We start from the raw sequence: 20,784 nt of genomic DNA, 5'->3' as shown, positions 1-20,784 counted from the left end.
GGGTTTCAGAGACAACATCACGGCTACAGGGAGTCTGCGGTCGAAGTCCCTCAAACCTACAGTCACAAGGATGGAGATACAAAAACTTGGCGAAACCAAGGTGAAACCACGTCAAGGTGTCATGGGGTTGGGCGGCCACCCCTCTATATAGATGTCGGACGTCGTAGGCAGGGCAGGCTGGTAAAACAGGACAGGTGGCGAACTGTGGTGGAACTAATATCAGAGTTTAAATGCTGGGCAGAGTACAAGAGTGTCTGAAGACACAGTGCACCGAACACTCCTAATGAGAGGCCTTCGCAGCCGACGACCCATTCATGGGCCAAAGTTAAAGCCACGTCGGTAACGTGACACGTGACCATCGGCACTGGACGTTGGTGCAGTGGCAGAGCGTTGCATGGTCTGATGAAATCCCGATACCCTTTTCATCATGCCGATGGGAGGACACGAATACACCGTCTTCAACAGTTCTTTAACAACTGTTGTTCGGGACGGAGACAAGCTGGTGGCAGCTCCATTACGCTCTGGGGAACATTCACGTAGGCATCCATGGGTGCAGTGGAGCTCGTGCAAGGCACCAAGACGGCCAAGAAGTATCGTACACTGGTTGCAGACCACGTATGACCCTTAAGACAATCATGATCTCCGACGGAAATGGCATTTTTCAACAAATCAACGCGCCATGTCACAAGGCCAGGAGTGGTTTGAGGAACGCAGTGGCGAGTTCCATCTAATGTGCTGCCCCTCCAACTCACCAGATCTGAACCCGATCGAGCAAATCTGGGATGATAGATAAACTCCAGTGGAAGAGTCTGCAGGAGAGACGCTCAGTAGCTCGGTACGGGCTTTTGTTAAAGTTTCGAGAACATACCTTCACCGAGGAGTCAAGCAGTATATTGCTCCCTCCTACGTATATCTCGCGAAGAGACCATGAGGATAAAATCAGAGAGATTAGAGCCCACACAGAAGCATACCGACAATCCTTCTCTCCACGAACAATACGAGACTGGAATAGAAGGGAGAACCGATAGAGGTACTCAGGGTACCCTCCGCCACACACCGTCAGGTGGCTAGCGGAATATGGATGTAGATGTAGATGTAGATGTGATTGAACGTGGCGTCAGATCTCATCGCCCCCCTGCCCGGAATTTAAGGGTGTTAAGTGACTTGTGTGTGCAGATGTGATGTCAGTTCCCTCCAACGACCTACCAAGCCCTCATTCATTCCATGCCACGACGCGTCGCCATTTTTATCCGTGCCAAAGGTGGACATACCTGCAATTAGGTAGGTGGTCACAATGTTCTGGCTGATCAGTGTATATTTGAAAAGTGTCATAGTAGCGCATTGAGCGGCAGGTGAAATTCTTTATTTACACAACCAGCTTTATTCGTCTGGCCCTCATCAGGTACCTAAATCCAAATAAAATTATACATAAGTAGCATTACAGGCTTAGGCTGTCACGAATCTGTTCACCGCTGTGAATATTAACAATAACAACACACAAGTAATAAAATGTCACGTACTGGCATAAAAGAATTCATTGCATCATGTTACGCGAAATATGAAATCGTTTTCATCACATGATAAAACCATGAATTGTACAGCGAAAATCAAAGTATACTATAACACAGTGATGTGACTGATAACATAGCGATGTGACTCATTACGAAAATCGCGTTCAATAAAAACGTAAATGGTTGACATTTGTACAGAGTTACCTGCTATCATATCGTAATATTAATTACATTGTCGGTGTATAAAAACTGTTCTACGTAGTGTACTCATTTGTCTTATAACAGTAATCGGCGTTAACGCTGTAAACAGATTGATGCTTCATATAGCCGACTGCACAGTTGATTACTGGTACAATCAAAGATGGTCAAATGGATAGTGACTAGTATCTTACTGTTAATACGCTGTGTGTCGTCTGCTACGATAATTACACGCAACACTCATAACAGATGTTCTATATTCTGCATCTAATAGCGGCTAACGTGTGACACAATCACAGTTGCGGTGACAGAACATTTCTAATATATTTTTTCAAGAAATTCTTTTGGTACACCAAACCCCCTGAGTCGAAAGACTGCTGACTTAAAATAACATTTATCTGTATGCCAAACGGTCACCATCAACAGTTATGAAAATCATTGCCAGGTATTATTTCTTTTTTTCGTAAAATAAATGGCTAACATGAATTTTGGACAGTGCAGAATGGTGACAGAGGAAGTCCGTGAGAATATTTAACTCTACTTTTGTATTCCGCTAAGAAGTTCATGAGAGAGGGCACTTAACACGATCGTATGCAGTGTGTTACGGGTATACGTGCAGATATTGTGATCATTGGTAACCCAGCAGAGCGATGGCACTAAGTTGACAGCATCTAGCCTTTATGACGTATGGGAGCTCATAGCTACTGGTGGCAAACTCTGTGGATGACAGCTGCCTGATTCATATTATACTGCAAGTGGTCCCCATCTCATAGTCAGAAGCTGGAATAGACCGAGTCGCTCAGCAAACTGTAAACACCGGGATACTGTTAGGTACAAGGAATACCTGAAAAGGGTGCTCTGCGTTGAAGTGTATATATGTGATACAGACTGGCTAGTGTTTTCCCCACGGCAGCACTTCAGCCCAGAAATTGTAAAAGGCTGGAGCGTCTGGCTGTAACCGTTAGGCCATTGTGGTTTCATTCGTCCTGCTTTTCTAGACCGGTCACCTCTTCTGAATGTCCTGCTGTCTCTGTAAGAGGTGGTGACTAGCAGCGTCAACATACTGAATGACTGATCATACACATAGAATATGCTTTCTTGCTTCATAGAACCTGACCCCCACATTAGAGGGCACTTGTGCCTCTATAGCGACGCTCTGCTAAATCCATGATGGGCTGTTCATTACGCCAGACTAGGTTGTGACGGAACAGTAACCTCAATAATAAGCGTACGATTTTGGAGAAAGTACTAAGGGTATCGATATCTCTTTCTCCCTATTCTTTTTCAGTTGTGAAAAGTGTGGGGTAAGAGCGTCTATTGGTAAGCCTCCGTGTGACCTCTAATCTCTCTAAAATTACCTTCATGGTCTTTTTGCGACACTTGTGTAGGACAAAGCAATAAATTGGTTGACTATTCTAGAAATGTGCGCTCTCGGAATTTTAATATGGAAATGCCAGAAACCCAACACATTACCATGCCTAATACGGTGCAACAAAGCCGCTATCATTCAAAACATTCTCCAGTCGCCTCGGTAAGGGAAAAATCCAAGTCTGATGTGGTTTTCACGGGAATCTTATCCCATTTATCTTGCAAAAAAGCTTCAAGTTCAGGTAAAAATAAAGGAGGTCAATAGCAATCACGCACCATTCTCTACAAAGTAGACCCCAAATAATATTGAGATCTGTGGGAGTCAGAGGAGATGCGACACTTCGTCCTGGTACTCACAAGATGAGTACTGGACAATGCGAGCTGTGTAAACTGGGGCACTATAGTCTTGAAACACAGCGATGCCATTAGTAACAAACATTGTATCATGATATGGAACTGATCACCCAAAATCATCACATACTCTTTGCCAGTAATGCGATGTTGGGGCCGCTGGCATACCACGATAAGGTGCCCAAATCATTACCGAACCTCCGCCATGTTTCATTTTTGGGACGTGCACTTGGCCAGAAGTTTAAAACATGGGAAACAAGACACACCCGAGCAAATTCATTTCTTCCATTGCTCCATTGTCGAGGTTTTATAGCTTCGGTTCCGCCTGTTCCTGTTGCAGGCCTTTGCATCACTGGTGAGTTGTTTCGGGATTCCGGTTCGCCATACAATTCCATAGTTGTTGAGTTCCCTCCGTGTCTTTTCGGTGCTGACAAAGTTTTGGAGGTCGACACCCATTTCTGCAGCGCCTGTTGCAATCCTAAACAATGGGCGTAAATGGCAGTCTGTTACTATCGCTTATCATACACTTTCGTCCGCGTTGTGATTTACAGGATGATGTTTTTCCGTTTTCCCTGTATGTGGTGTAAATCTGCGATACGCTGCCACTTGAAACGAAAAACACTTCAGCTCCCGTGGTTACGGGAGCATCCACCATATGAGCACCAACGATTTGTCCACTTTCGAATTCATTTAGCTCCGATGTAAGGCACTCACAACTACACAGAATACTATTCTCACCACGACTGACACTTAGAAGGGTTGAGGACATTGCACAAGTGCCGTTCGTGGTCAAATTCAACAACACAAGAGGCAGACTTGGCTATCAAGTGGATTTAAGTTGAAGTATACATTTCCCGCGGTGTTTCCATATTCTTATCCAACCCTTGTATGTACAAAAGCAATCCGTTTTAGCAAACAGAAAAACATTTTTTCCGCCACAGTTTCTAAACAAGACAAGAGGAGTAGAACCATTTTGTAACACTGAGCACTCATGAAACGAGGAAGATAGTACTGATTAATCGCATTTGTACGTTTTCTCTGAAATACCGAGTTAACGAAATCAAAGTTGTATTGTGAAACACGATGTGTCCAACATTTATTCCATTGCTTGTATCGTTCCTATCTCGAGGAACTTAATTCACTGGGCATGCGATGTGGATACCCCGTACACACCGCCTAGGCATAAGGTGAGGTATGGCTGTTATCAAACGCCACAGAAAAAAACAAAGCGATAATACCTGAGGGGCCGAATTTCAGCAGGGCACATTTCCAAGGAATGACGAAAAAGAGGAATAATTATCTTCCTTTGTTATGGAAATATTTGTTTAATTAAAATTAGCGTCAGAATTATACTGACATAATTAAATTTTTTTGTCAGTAGAGCCGGAATTCACGAAGCCCCCTTCGCTTAATCCAGCAGCGAATGTTGTGTTATTACCTGTGCTGAGTTATTTTTGTGTGGAACTAGAAACTGCGATGAAGGACAAGACATGCACCTACACGTAATTCGCTGCTACAGGGAACGTCCGATACAGACTGTAATCTGCAGAATCGTCCATCTTCTCCCGTTCATAGCCTTTCGATCTGCAAAGCGCATTATGTAGCCAAGTGCGCTTGTTGTCATACCTGTTCTGTACTTTCAGTGTAGTCGTAGTTTACTTATGATAACGAGTAATCTGACCAACGGTACAAAATAAACAATTTCTTTGCATGAGGTGTAGGTTGAAAAAAACTTAAAATAGACCGTGACTTGGAATACTTCTATAGGGATTAAAGATAACACTAGTTGCTTTCATGAGCTTTTGCTTTTTTGTAAGTACTAAACAGTTCATCTTGGACCTTTTAGTACTGTGCTTCGTCCCAACGAACATATTTGCTCTACTCCACTGATAGCATCGCGTAGATCTTCAGATTGCTATAAGCGTATTTTTATAAACTTACAGCGCCCCCTTTGAAAAAAATCTTAGTTTTAGTCTATAGCTGGTTTATTTATTTATTTATTTATTTATTTTTCTTGCTGGCAGTGAGCAACACAAAAGAAAGCGACTATACAATCAAACAAATATTTTTTTTCTGTTTGTGTTGGTCGCTGTTCTAACTGACAGTATATCGGGAATATGTCTACCGTCGTTTCCTCGAAATTTTGTGAATATGGTTATCTACACTGATGAGGTAAAACATTATAATTGCCTGGATGATAGTGTGTTTGTCCATCTTTTGACGCAATCAAGCAGTGATTCTACGTGGAATGGATTGGATAAGTCCTTGGCAGATTTCTGTGGAAACTTATCACCACATGTCTACGTAATTCCCTTAAACCACGGGCCTGTGGCTTGTAGGTCCGTAGATGATAGCTGATAGCGTCCCAGATGTATTCCATTGGGATTCAGACGAATTGCACCACGATTCCGTCCTCGTCACACAGACAGTTACCCTGCTGCAGGATAACATCGCCAACAAGGAAGACATCAAGCCTGAAGGGAATCCTGCTGTCCGCAATAATATCCACATAGTCCGTAGCTGTCATTGTGCTTTCGATTCTGTCACAGATCCGATGGAAACCCAGGTGAATATCTACCATAGCATTCAATTCCTTCTCCAGCCTCTGTCAGTGGCGATCTACGTGTTTCAAGCAGCCGTTCCCGTGGTCGGCGGCGTATTCGGACACGAAGATCGACCATCGACCATGTGTAAGAAGAAACATGGTTCATCAGACCAAACAGCGCGTTTCCATTACGGTTCATTGATGATCCCGTGTTCACTGCAGTGGTAATCGACGATGTCGTTGAGTCAACACGGCTACAAGTAGTGTCATCACTGCAGAGCCCTTTGTTCAAGACGTTGAACTGAATGGTATGCCGCAAGGTCGAACGATTAATGAAGGAGTACTGGTTACAAGTTCAACGCCTTCCACGTAAGCAATCCAATAAAACGGCCGGATTCGTGGCGAGACAGTTGATGGTTTTTGTACCACGATGATATTCCTCCTAACACTTTTTGTATTTTGTACCAAAAAACTATACTGTAGTGATTCCGTAGCCTTCATTTTCTCGAGACATGACACCTTGTGACTTTTTCCTCTTCACGAAAAAAAAGAGAACCTTGAAGTGCTGTCGGTTTACAAACACAGATGAGGTCACGCTACTGAGAGAGCTACGACTATCCCAAAGATAATTCTAGAAGCGTTTCGGGGATTGGATAATCACTGGAACAATTCTCTCATGTTTAATGAGAATTATTTGGAGGGAGATTACATTGATGTATACGAAACCATAATAAAAAAAGACCTGCCAATTTTTGAACACATCTCGTAGTACCTGAATATGTAGTCAGAATGCTGCTGGCAGATTTGTTTACCTCTCACTGATGAAGTTCTTCCGGTAGTATGACGCATATTCTTTAGTGGCTCTCTGAGGCTACTAGTGTTCCAGTATAAAGTGCGACAAGACATTGGTACTGGAATTAATGACAAACGCGTGAACAAATTTATGTGCATACGTTGTATACGCTGGGAAGTAAATTATAGCTGTGTCGCGCAGTTTTTTTTATTTTACTGCACTTTACCTCTCCTATTACTTCAATAATAATAATATGTTTACTTTCTTCACACGTGTGTTACGTCGTATGATAGCTCATCTCTCTAAAAGAAAAAAAAATAGGGATTGGTGTTAGTGCGGGGCGGCAGCGCGCGAGAGCAAATGCAAGCTGGAAAGGGAACGGGAAATTGAGATTACAGCCCGGTCGGTGGCCGGAAGCGGAGGGCTTGATAACTGGAGCAGCCGCTACACGCCAGCCCTCCAGCGGGTGGTTTATTGCGGAACACGCCACGGCGCAGCGCGGCTCGGCGCCAGACCGCAGGACGCCTCTCACCCCTTGCGTGGCTGCAACACACACAGCACACTGAACGGCCTGGCAGCCCGCTGTTCAGGCGCTTCTTGTGCTCCGACTTTCTGCTCCACCATCGGCCACTTATTCTACACCAATGTTTTTATCTACGCTCTCTTATTTGTTACTACATGTGTTTTCTACGCTGCTTGATACTAAACTAAATTGAAGGCCAGTCTCTGCATATATTCTACAATAATGGACAGACTATTGACTAACAACGGGAACTTAATGGATTGCGCCCTCGATTTTCTTTCTACTTGTATGATATGAAGGTCAGTGCCCGGACACTAGTTTCATAAAGCAGTACGACGCGATTCTGAAACACAACTCGCGAAAATAGTCTTTGAAGGTTAGAAAAATTCAGAGTGCTTTAAGTACAAAACATTTCTGGGTTGTTAACATTGTCTACGCAAGATGAATGCATAGTGTAGAAGACTTGTAATCTGGTTCAGATCTCGCTAGTACCAGTTCCTGTCTTTGCTGAAGTCTCATATTTATTAACAAATGGAAATATTGATTATCAACTATCGATAACATTTTTTTTGAAAGTAACATACCTCTATTTTTAATTTGCTAATCACTTGAATATAAGAATATACGCAGTAAACAAATAAACAAAGAATTTTATTTTCTGTTTGACATTTCGTATTTTTGTACCAAATTTTAATTTATTGCATATACTCACATTTTCCTGTCTTATAGATAGCCAAACGCCTATTCTCTAAAGAATCGAACTCCCACCTATATAACAGCTTCAAACTTCCGATTACTTTACAAATAAGTTAATGTGTTAAATATCTGACGTTAAGCATGAAAACGAGAAAATGTTTAGAAAAGCCTGGAAATTGTATTTAAAGTTCGTTTGAGATCAACAAGTGCTTGCATTATCAATTACTGGGTGAGTACCGTCTGGCTAATTTGAAATCCGTTTTAAGAAAAAACTAGTTTTTTACGCATCTCGACATTTATGACGTCGAATTTCATAAACTACGCATCATACAGTGACATGATTTTGCATGTACGTTCAGTGGTGTATGTGGACGCTGCTGCAAAATGGTTTACGAATAGGGTTGGTAGTAAAGAAATAATAAATTAAGAAGTCATGTTTTAGTAACAGTTTTACTGCTACAACAGCGAAAGTTTAGCACGTAAGCGATAACGATTTTTCCTGTCATCTTTTGGTGGGGGCTGTCAGCGAGAAGTAGTTTCGGAAACATTTGACATTATGTCTGAAGTCTGTTGTAAGTCATTAAGGGTCTGATTCTCAAATGCTGGATGAATATAGTCTGGGTATCTGCGCGCCGTGATTTACGCTGCCTCATGATATAAGCGCACACCGTTTCTAACTGCAATAAATATTTTGCTGTGTTAAATTTACGACATAAGATCATGGCTCTTAATCAGTAGATTAAAAAATAGTTCTAAATTTTTAACACTGAAGTGTTCGTATTTCTGCCACTTCAGAAGTAGACTAATGAGACCTACAATCAAATTTATTTACAGACAGTATGCGTAAGTACAGTACACACAATTTAATTTCGTTGATTTTACATTGAGATGCAGCGTGTGGGTGAGGCAACTGTCGCTAGGTACAGGAGTGGTACAAAGGAAACATGTTTCTAACGGGTGTCTACCCTCAAAGCGGTCAGTTTGCTCTCTTTACTGAGAAGAATATGTAGGCAGCACTGGTGGTGCACTGAGAATTGCTTTCTCATTCTATAAAAAAAGTTGATAGAAGTAAGTGGAACAAGCTGTCTCGTTGACTAATTATTTCACGATTTAATAAAATACTTATGACAACCAAATACTAATCGTTAGTACTTTTAAAAATAAAAGTGTTCAAAGAAAAAGCTTTTTGATTCTAAAATTTAGCTAAGTGCTAATGTTGATGATGATGGCTATGGCAGGACGGGGGTTACTAGCTAATATCTGATTGCACTCAGGGGCAATAGTCTCATAAAGACTGGCAATCATGGCCTTAGGGTATGTGTTAAACCTATGTCTATAGCAATTGTAGATTTAGAGAAAGCTTTTGACAATGTTGACTGGACCACACATTTTGAATTCTGAAGGTATAGGGGTAAAACACATGGAACGAAAGATTATTTATAACTTGTTTAGCAACCTGACTGCAGTTACGAGCTACGAAGAACTTGAAAGGGGAACAATGGTTGAGAAGGGAGTTAGACACGGTTGTGGCCTAACCCCAATGCTGTCAATTCCGTTCAATGAGAAAGCGGTAAAGGAAATCAAAGAGAAATTTGAAGAGTGAATTAAATTTCAGAAACAAGAAATAAAAACTTTACAGTTTGCCGGTAACATTGTAATTCCATAAGAGACAGCGAAGCACTTGAAAGAGCATTTGAATGGGATGGATGGTATGATGACGACGTCGTTCCAGGAAGTTGTGGAGTGATACCTTCCTGCAGATTTATGGAGGCTATGACGCTCACCCACAAAAAAGTAATTGGAATCGATAGGGTCTTGAAAGGTGGTTGTAAGTTGAACACCAAAACAGTAAAACAGTGATACTGGAATTAAACGATTAAATCCGGTGCACTGCAGGAAATAGTTAACGATAGAAGACACTAAAAATAGCAGATGAATTTTGCTATAAGGGCAGCACAATAACTGATGCAGACCGAAGCAGAGAGGACATAAAATGCAGACTGGATGTAGCACGAAAGGCGTTTCCGATAAAGAAGTGTTTGTTGACATATAGCGTAAATCTAAATGATAGGAAATCATTTGGGAAGATATTTGTATGGAGTGTAGCCTTGTACGGCAATGGAACTTGAACGATAAATACTTCAAACTAGAACGGAATAGATGCTGTAGAAATGTGGTGCTACAGAAGAAGTGTGAAGAATAGATGGATAGATCGAGTAACTGAGCAGGTAGTGAATAGAACTGGGGGGAAAAGATAGAAAAAGATGTGTACAACTGTACAAATTGCTCCATTCCGCACTGGGCTGGTGCAGCAACAGTGGCACCATTTTCCATATAAAATACAGTCTCTGTTGCAGTATCTACACCTTTTGCTACTGTGGTTGGCTAGTCTGTGTGTTTCCTTTATCCTGAATATCCGTCTTCGAGTGCACATCGTAGTTTTTTGTTCCTTCATGGTCATATTTTTTTATCGTTTCAGGATTTTTGTCTTCAACTGGACGATTGCGTTTTCGGTTCAACAGTTTTTTCCATGGTTTTAATAATGACTCAGGCTATTGCCACCATGGATTTTAATTCTGACTAACGCGGCCTAGCTGCCTTTTTAACGTACGTTTGTTTCTTCGCATCATTAGCTTATTCTGTCACTTAACGGTTTAGATGGGTTCGTGGTTCAAATATTTTATGCAATAAATACTCTGTTATGTTTTCCAGTTTATATTTTACTTTGTCACTTTTGACAAACTGCCTATTGGCATCTGTCTCGGGTTCTTCGGCCGACGTTCATCTAATGATTTTTCTGACGTTTCACCAGCATGAGTGGCTGGCATTGTCAAAGTTTCACCCTCCATTGCCGGTTTCACCACCGGCAATGGAGGGTGAAACTTTGACAATGCCAGCCACTCGTGCTGGCGAAACGTCAGAAAAATCATTAGATGAACGTCGGCCGAAGAACCCGAGACAGAAGCCAATAGGCAGTTTGTCAACAAGTGGCCACGAAAGCCTTAACAATTTTGCCACCTTTGCCAGCTAATATGATGATGCGCTACAAGCACGAAATGCATTATTAACCGATAAATATTGCAACATAGGCTGTCTTTTATGTGGAACATGAGGAAAAAAGAAATTAAGGGCAAAACTGGGCAAAACGAGAGGACAGATTGATAGGTCACAGCCTGAGACATCAAGGAATCGTCAGGCTTGTCACGCACTGAAGTGTGGGGGGTAAAAATGGTAGACGGTGAAGAGAATAATCAGGTTCAAATAGATGTATTGTGCAGTAGTTATTCGGAGATGAAGAGGCTTGCACTGGATAGAGAAGCGTGGAGAGACGCATCAAACCGGTCTTCGAGCTGAAGGCTAAAACAGCCCAAGGAATGTAGGTAGCATTTTTCTCACCTACTTCGTGCGGTTGAGCTACAACGTTAATCATTCGCGTATCGAAGCATGTATTACAGTTCCTGACAATTTGACGATTGATGCGTGTGGTCGTGGTGCAAGAGTAGTGGCCAACAGAGTAAATATTAAAAACTAGCGAACCCGGCAACACTTCGCAATTGCTAAATATGTATGGGAATTTCATAAATATCCTAAATTCCTTACCCTTCTCTCTCCGCCCATCTTCTCATCCTCCCTCTCCCTATCCATCTGCTCCTCCCCCGTCTCTCTGTCCATCTCCGCCTCCTCCCTCCTTATGCCCATTTCCGTCTCAATGTTCCATAGAGTATCGAGTCAAAAATTGAAGTAAATCCGTCAAGATGTTTTCGAGATTTTTGGTAACAACATTTCCCCCTTCATATATTGCATAGATATTTATATATGTAATACATTACAAAAATATGTAGCCTATGTCCGTCCGAATGTTTATTAGAGTATAGTGTAAAAATTGGAAGTAAACGTGTCAAGAACTTTTCGAGATTTGTGGTAACAACGCCTCCCCCTTTATATATTACATTTACAAGTACATATTACATGTATTACTAAAATATATAGCCTATCTGCCTATGTCCGTCCGAATGTTTACTAGAGAATCGTGTAAAAATTTGAATTAAATCGGTGAAGGACTACTCGCGAATTGTAGTAACTACACTTCTCTTTTACATTACATATATACGTATATATTGCAAAACTATACAACCTATGTCCATCCGAAAGTTCATCAGAGTATCGCGTAAAAGAGTCTTGTTGCAACCCTTGTTCACTCAAGTACGAGGAGCCCTTAGCGGCTTGCCATCTTATTTACAACTATTCATGACGTCGCCTTTGCGGCTTAGATTTTTTAAAATGTGACTTGTATGTACTGCATCTCTTTCCAGTCAGTACAAACTTTAATTTTATTAATGTATTATATACCTAATATGTTTTAGAACAGTTAGTTTAACTCTGAAGATGACGCTCATAGTAGCGTCGAAACCTGGTCAATTTTGACTTAATATTTGTGACCGAGGGCTTATTTGTTCTAATATAATTCTGACACGGTCACTGAACCTTTGCAGCTATGTTCAAAGTTTTTTTTTAATTTTTTTATTTTCCTTTTCATGCCAAAAATACTGTTACCATCCACAATTACGAACGTAACAAAAAAAAGATCAACCGAATCGGTCGGGTCGTTCCGAAGTGATGATCTTTCACAATTGATTTTAATTTCCAATCTTGGAATTTCGAAAAAAATTCTTTCATACAAACCCGTCCTGACAATGACGAACACGACAGAGAGAAATCAGACGAATCGGTCATACCGTTGTCAGGTGATTGTCTTTCATACTCGTACATGTAGCAATTGAATTTTATTTATACAGATATTAAATAGCTACTGCGTGTATTTTGGCCTGTGTAATTCGACCCTCGAAGGAAAGAACACAGTATGTCGATAAAAACCACAGCTCCGTGGCGTCAAACTACGATTTTAGCGGCAGGCGGCGTAGGAGTTGCGGTAACTGCAGAACAGGCACCATCATCCCTAGCACGTCCGCCGTTTACCGCACTTGAGTGCTGATAGACGCATTTCTCTAATCTGTAAAGTGGACTTAGTGGAGAAATTTGTTGCAGTCCTTTGATTTAAATGTATGATGTGTGTCCATTCTCCCAGCCTTCCTATAAACACACTCCTTTTCATCCCATTTATTCCACTTTCGACCTACGCCCCTGTAACCCTTACACCCTTCTCCACGGTCTCTCACTGTGTGTGTGTGTGTGTGTGTTCCGGCAGGGATGCGGATTGCTGGCCCGGAGTCGCGGCCTGCCTGCGGCGCTCCCTTTTTAGTGCTCGCTTTTACACACCATCAAGCTTAATTATCTCGGCGCGAGCTACCTTATTCGCCGTGAAACGGCTAATTGAGTCATATCGGCGGCCCGACTGCTCTCCAAAGCTGCACGCGGCCGCCTGGGCGTTCGTTAATTTTTATCGCACTCTGCTGCAAGGGGCAATTTTCGGCGGAGCCGCTGCTTGCGCTCCGACACATATCGCGCGGCAGGCCAAGGGTGGAAGATGCAGACCCCTACCTATGCGGGACGGCCCGGAGATACCGCAGTGCTCTCGGCTCTATAAAAGTTTTCCCTATAAACCCTCATAGCGGTTACAGTATAACGACTCGAGAAACTGAAAGACGGCGGGGATTTAGAATGTCTGGATAGGGAGTGGGGGGGGGGGGGGGGAAGCGAAATCGTTCGGGGATAAGGAGGTGGTCGAGTTTTGTGACGTCACAACGTGGAATTTCACTTTCGAAAACATTCCGAAGTGTGAAAGACTGTATAAGGCAACTCAGATACTTAAGTTGTTGATAAGTCTTCCGGGCTACGGATGTGGTCGAAGAAACTTTTCGGTTCATTGCTTTTCGTCCAGAGCTGCGCTGGGCATCTTCGGAGGTGCTCCTGGCGACGCTGAGTCTTGCCGACTGATGAGTCGGACGTCGGAGAGCGACATAAATATTGCGTAAAGTGGGTATGGTCGAGTGACCAGCAGAGATAATCTTCGTCAGAGATAACAATAAACTATCAATTGTCACCTGTCAAGAATAAAAAATTGCTATCGATTCTACAGAGCCACTGTCCCTATGTCACTGAGTTTCACGGCTTCTTCTTTCGTGATGAAATTATCACCAAGTTTATATATTTCGACGGCTTCTCTATACAGATATTCACAGTAGATAAAATTTTTGTTTCGGAAAACTTCACAATTTCTTGACTGAAGGGCATGCTCTGCTACAGCCGATTTTTCTGTTTTCCCTAGTTGTCAGAGACCTTTATGTTTCCACAGTCTTGTATTCACGCTTCTCTCGGTAGGTCCAATGTAGATCTTTCCACAGGTACGCGGAATCTCATGTACTCCACTTGTTGATAGAGGATGGTGTTTGTCCTTCATAAAAAAAATGGCTCTGAGCACTATGGGACTTAACATCTGTGGTCATCAGTCCCCTAGAACTTAGAACTACTTAAACCTAACTAACCTAAGGACATCCATGCCCGAGGCAGGATTCGAACCTGCGACCGTAGCAGTTGCGCGGTTCCGGACTGAGCGCCTTAACCGCGAGACCACCGCGGCCGGCTGTCCTTCATATATTTTCTTAGTTGGTCTAAAACCCGGTCTGATATCATGTCTCTGTAAAATCTTCTCGACCTGATCAATTACTTTTTTCATAAAAGGGAAAGAAAAATTTTATCTACTATGACAAAGCATTTTCCGCTGCTATATAGAGAAGCCATCCAAATATATAAAGATGTTGATAATTTTAACAGAAAAGAAGAAGCCTTGGAACTAAATGATATATGGACAGTGCTCCTACAGAATCGATAGATAACTTTTTATTGTTAACAGGCGACAATTTATAGTTAAGTTTTATCTCTGACAAAGATTATCTCTGCTGATCACATGTAAATTCGACCACGCCCACTTTACGCAGTATCTATTTCGCTCTGCGACGCCAGCCTCGTCAGTCAGCAAGTTTTAGCATCACCACGAGTATCTCCTAAGACGTCCAGCGCAGCTCTGGACGAAAAGTAAAAATTTTTTCGACCACGGCCATGCAGCCGGCTCCTCAATGTTTTTTATACTGAAAGAATTTGGAGATAAATTCCTGGAAATCAGTTTCCTAAAGCAATACGACGCACTTAAAAAAAAAAAATTCAATATTTCCAAGCACTTCTAAGTGCAAAATGTTACCAACATTTTATCAGAGCCACCAGTAGGCGAATGTTACTGTATGGCTGTACGGCAATTTCATTAATTAGATGATGTAAAATAGAGATTTAGACTAAATTGAGACCATATTTTACATCGAAGTTGAATTTTATAAAGAATATACTAGAAGACATTACAATAAAATTTTTTTTAGTATGTTACGTATAGTATTTCACAAGCAAGGACTAGGATAAAATTTAAAACAACTGACCCTGATGAGCATCAACATCTATTGGCTTCTCCATGTCTGGATGATGATGATGATGCTGCCGATTCCGCAACTGATGCTCAGTTAATGAAAAGCTTGTCATGTGCATCTGAAAGTTGTGCTGGAGAGAATCAACGTCAAATGACTTGCGGTTGCTTCTTTACAGCATAAAGTTCATATGCACTCCATAATGGCCTAATATAAAGGCCGAAACCAATGGCGTGAACTTAATAAAGCGCTAAGAAAAAAGAAGCAACTGGAGCGGCTTTTCATTAACCAATAGTTACATTTGTATTCTATCCGATATATATCATCTATGCCTGCTTGCCTGTCTCGATGATTATTTCAACAGTGCCTAATAACGTCACTGGTTTAGTAACAAGCTGAGGAATACATTTGTATCGACAGTATTTGACAGTTGAAAACCAGTACGGTGATACTTTTGTAAGAGGGAATGAAGTTTTGTGCGTGAGCACTCAGAAGAGGAGAATATAATTTGGAATGTTCTTCTCTGGTTTGTCACATTTAAATTTCTTTTTGTTTTGTTTTACTATGAAGAGCTTCTTCATGCAATCGAAATTAATATATGAAAACTATTTTGTGAACTATATGAAGTGTCAGTCACGTGCTTGCCAATGCCAAAACTGGATGAATTGCGTAGAGGTATCGTAATCGCGAAGTCTCTTGTTAGATCCGCCGACGTAGCGTTTTTTTTTTTTTTTTTTTTTTTTTTTACTTTTATTTGAATTTCGTTTTATAATTAAATGGAAATGTTAAGTAATATGTATTGAAACATATTTTGAATAAAAATAACATTTTTATACTTCATCACTAATACCAGGACAACGCGAGTTTTCAAAATGAAATTAAAATTTAGCAAGAAAGAATACGAAACATCAGATAGAAAATAAACTACTTTATGTCTAGAGGAAAACAGTATTACTGAATTACGTATTTTTTTCTTTCAACACTTAACATATTTCGCATGTCCCTTCCGTAATCTTATTCCAGGATGAGCCGCTTCTCTGTTTCCCGCCAGGGTTGGCGGGAGTGGAGTGTGCTGCCAACGTAACGTGGCCAGCTGCATTTTTCATCCCCATGGGTTGAGCGGGCGTGCGTAACCTAACGTCGTGGAGCGAAATCTTCTGTAGCGAATAGAGAGGGAGACGCCAGCATAATGGGGAAATTCAGTATACCTTTCTCGCCTCACGGTACAATCTCGCTGCCCTGAAAGACGAATTCTGTTCATTATTCAGCACGTTCGCGTCTGCGACGGTTACGTACGTCGGCGGACGAGCCACTAGCGCTTCACGCAACGCACAGATACATTATCGGCAACCCCAGTCAGCCGGAGCCTCTCTTGTTACCCCGTTCTCTTCCTCAGCACGTTACCTCCTTAAATCAGCGCCGCCTGTTCTGTACCGCTTATGTTCTATGGTTTGTTTGTAACGTTTGGGCGGTTCATTATTATATGGCAACTCGCTGTGAAGATATTTCTTGTGGCAAATAAATAGGTAAACCTTATAGTCTTTGCGGTCTTCAGTCCGAAAACTGGCTTGTTGCAGCTCTACATGCTAGTATATCTTCACATCTGCAACCTGCATCCATTTGAACCTGCCTAATGTAGTCAAGCCTTAGTCCCCCGATACAGTTCTTACTCCTATCACTGCAACCCTTCTTTAAGCCACGTTATGTCATGAACTTCATTTTTAGCCGGCCGTCGTGGCCGAGCGGTTCTAGGCGCTTCAGTCCGGAACCGCGTGACTGCTACGGTTGCAGGTTCGAATCAGAGTCATTTGAGCTTCATTTTTCTCTCTTCAGTACCGTACCTGTACAATAGTTAGCCGATCTGTTCATTTGATCTTCACAATTCTGTTGTAAATACGCTTTTCAAAAGTATTTATTCTCGTCTTGTTTGAACTGTTCATCGTAAACTTTTCATGTCAGTACAGTGCTAACAACCAGACGCATGCCTTCAGGAAAAAGCTCCCTAACATTTCATTGTATATGCTACATCGACAAATTTCTCGTTTTTAGAAACGCTTTTCACGGAATCCTCAGTCTGAATCTTACGCCCATTTTACTTCTGTCATTGTCAAATCTTTTGCTTCCCAAATAACTCATTTAGTGCTTGTAGCGTTTCATGTTCTAACTTAATTCCATCGCCATCAACTGATTTAATTAGGATACATTCCATTAATCTTGTTTTACTATTGTTTATATTCATATTACAATCTCGTTAAAAAGCTCCATTAATACCATTCCAACACCTTACAAGTCCTACGCCGCCTACAATAGAAGCTTTCGGAAACGGTATTACAGAAGAACGCTGCTAATTACATGGGTAGACCAGATCACTAATGAAGAGCTGCTATCCAGAATCACGCAAAAATGGTTCAAATGGCTCTGAGCACTATGGGACTTAACATCTGTGGTCATCAGCCCCCTAGAACTTAGAACTACTTAAACCTAACTAACCTAAGGACATCACACACATCCATGTCCGAGGCAGGATTCGAACCTGCGACCGTAGCGGTCACGCGGGTCCAGACTGAAGCGCCTAGAACCTCACGGCCACACCGGCCGGCTGAATCGAGCAAAAAAGATATTTATGACACATACAGAAAACCCTGCAGACAGGACAACCTTGACTAATCACATTGGGGGTTAAGGTCACTGTATAAGTCCGCGCCCCTTGTTCCGGGAATGCGCGTAGCGTTACACTACTGGCCATTAAAATTGCTACATCATAAGAAATGCAGATGATAGACGGGTATTCATTGGACAAATATATTATACTACAACTGACATGTTGTTACATTTTCACGCAATTTGGGTGCATAGATCCTGAGAAATCAGTACCGAGAACAACCACCTCGGGCCGTAATAACGGCCTTGATACGCCTAGGCATTGAGTCAAACAGAGCTTGGATGGCGTGTACAGGTACAGCTGCCCATGTAGCTTCAACATGATACCACAGTTCATCAAGAGTAGTGACGGGCGCATTGTGACGAGCCAATTGCTCAGCCACCATTGACCAGACGTTTTCAATTGGTGAGAGAGCTGGAGAATGTGCTGGCCAGGGCAGCAGCCGAACTCTTTCTCTATCCAGAAAGGCCCGTACAGGACCTGCAACATGCGGTCCTTTATTATCCTGCTGAAATGTAGGGTCTCGCAGGGATCGAATGAAGGGTAGAGCCACCGGTCGTAACACATCTGAAATGTAACGTCCACTGTTCAAAGTGCCGTCAAGGCGATCAAGAGGTGACCGAGACGTGTAACCAATGGCACCCCATACCATAACGCCGGGTGATACGCCAGTATGGCGATGACGAATACACGCTTCCAATGTGCGTTCACTGCGATGTCGCCAAACACGGATGCGACCATCATGATGCTGTAAACAGAACGTGGATTCATCCGAAAAAATGACGTTTTGCCATTCGTGCACCCAGGTTCGTCGTTGAGTACACCATCGGAGGCGCTCCTGCCTGTGATGCAGCGTCAAGGGTAAGCGCAGCCATGGTCTCCGAGCTGATAGTCAGTGCTGCTGCAAACGTCGTCGAACTGTTCGTGCAGATGGTTATTGTCTTGCTAACGTCCCCATCTGTTGAGTCAGGGGTCGAGACGAGCTGCACGATCCGTTACAGCCATGCGGATAAGATGCCTGTCATCTCGACTGCTAGTGATACGAGGCCGTTGGGATCCGGCACGGTGTTCCGTATTACCCTCCTGAACCCACTGATTCCATATTCTGCTAACACTCATTGGATCTCGACCAACGCGAGCAGCAATGTCACGATACGATAAACCGCAATCGCGATAGGCTACAATCCGACCTTTATCAAAGTCGGAAACGTGATGGTACGCATTTCTCTTCCTTACACGAAGCGTCACAACAACGCTTCACCAGGCAACGCTGGTCAACTGCTGTTTGTGTATGAGAAATAAGTTGGAAACTTTCCTCATGTCAGCACGTTGTAGGTGTCGCCAGCGGCGTCAACCTTGTGTGAATGCTCTGAAAAACTAATCATTTGCATATAACAGCATCTTCTTCCTGTCTTGATTCGTGGTGTATCAATTTTAATGGCCAGTAGTGTAAATTGTATCTCTGCCTACTATTCTGGTCTTGGAACCCTATGTCCGCCTGATTTTCATTCATTCATTCATTCATGTATCGTCATTCAGCAACTTATTATTTTGGTCTGACAACGAATGTAGCGTTGCAAGTTCCGTGCTACTTAGCTCTTATGACTTACAAGAGGAAGCAATGCGTTGGGATCGTGGATTTACTTCAAAATGTGTACGCCTTTAGTACGCCATTACATCAACGTAATGTGCGGGTGGTAAGATGCACAACTCTGGCAATTCCGAGATAATCGCAAGAGAATTTTTACGCGTCTGTTATGTAACTGATGTACCTGTGTGCAGGTGCCGGACGTTAGAGCGCATGTTGGTCTTGGGGAGCCGGCACGGTAGCTCAGCCTGTTCGGTCAGGGGGTTAGCTGCTCTTTGTAATAAAGAAAAACTGAGTGAATGGATCAACGATGAACTTGAACAAGCACCATGGGACGCTCGCCCCGAACAAATACAACTACCAGTTAGAAACAAAATGAGATCAACAAAAAAAAAATATGGTTAGCGTTCGAACTTCGTAAGATAAACTGGTATGAGGCGACCGTTCGACTCCATCTCAAACCTTCACTTTTGTAGAATAAGCGTAAATCCCGTGATATTCAAAAAAAATGCACCTGCACTATTTGGTCTTGCTACAGTAGCAACGCCGGCCGCGGAGGTCTCGCGGTTCTAGGCGCTCAGTCCGGATTCGCGCGATTGCTACGGTCGCAGGTTCGAATCCTGCCTCGGGTATGGATGTGTGTGATGTCCTTAGGTTAGTTAGGTTTAAGTAGTTCTAAGTTCTAGGGGACTGATGATCACAGATGTCAAGTCCCATAGTGCTCAGAGCCATTTTCCAATGGCAATGTCTCACCGCTAAGTGCGTTAATTGCTAAATGGGGCCTGCCTCTGTGTCTGCAGCTCGAAGCGTCGAGGTGCAAAGTAGTTTCGGATACCTTAGCAGATTTCATGTATAAGGGATTTCGCAAATCACGACAGGCATACATTTTCAGGACACTGTATACGTTTCTTCATTGACGTGTCGATAGCTATAAATATGTTTGTTCTAATAATCAAATTTAATTAAATAGTAAGTAATAAAATGACATGAAGTTCACTAAAACTTCATTCAAATATGCATGGTTTTTTAAAAATAATATTACCTTTCTAACGTCATACACATTAACTAATACCACCTCTGATGAAAAAATATAGATTAAAAATTAAGTCTGAAGAGGAGTCGAACCGTCACTCCTTAAACAGCTCGAACGCTAACCAATTGACCACTATGAACTCTAAC

This window comes from Schistocerca americana, chromosome 7 (genome assembly GCF_021461395.2).
Source record: "Schistocerca americana isolate TAMUIC-IGC-003095 chromosome 7, iqSchAmer2.1, whole genome shotgun sequence".
Lineage (NCBI taxonomy): Eukaryota > Metazoa > Arthropoda > Insecta > Orthoptera > Acrididae > Schistocerca > Schistocerca americana.
The sequence above is the reverse complement of the archived record's forward strand: the minus strand, read 5'-3'. Positions refer to the sequence as shown.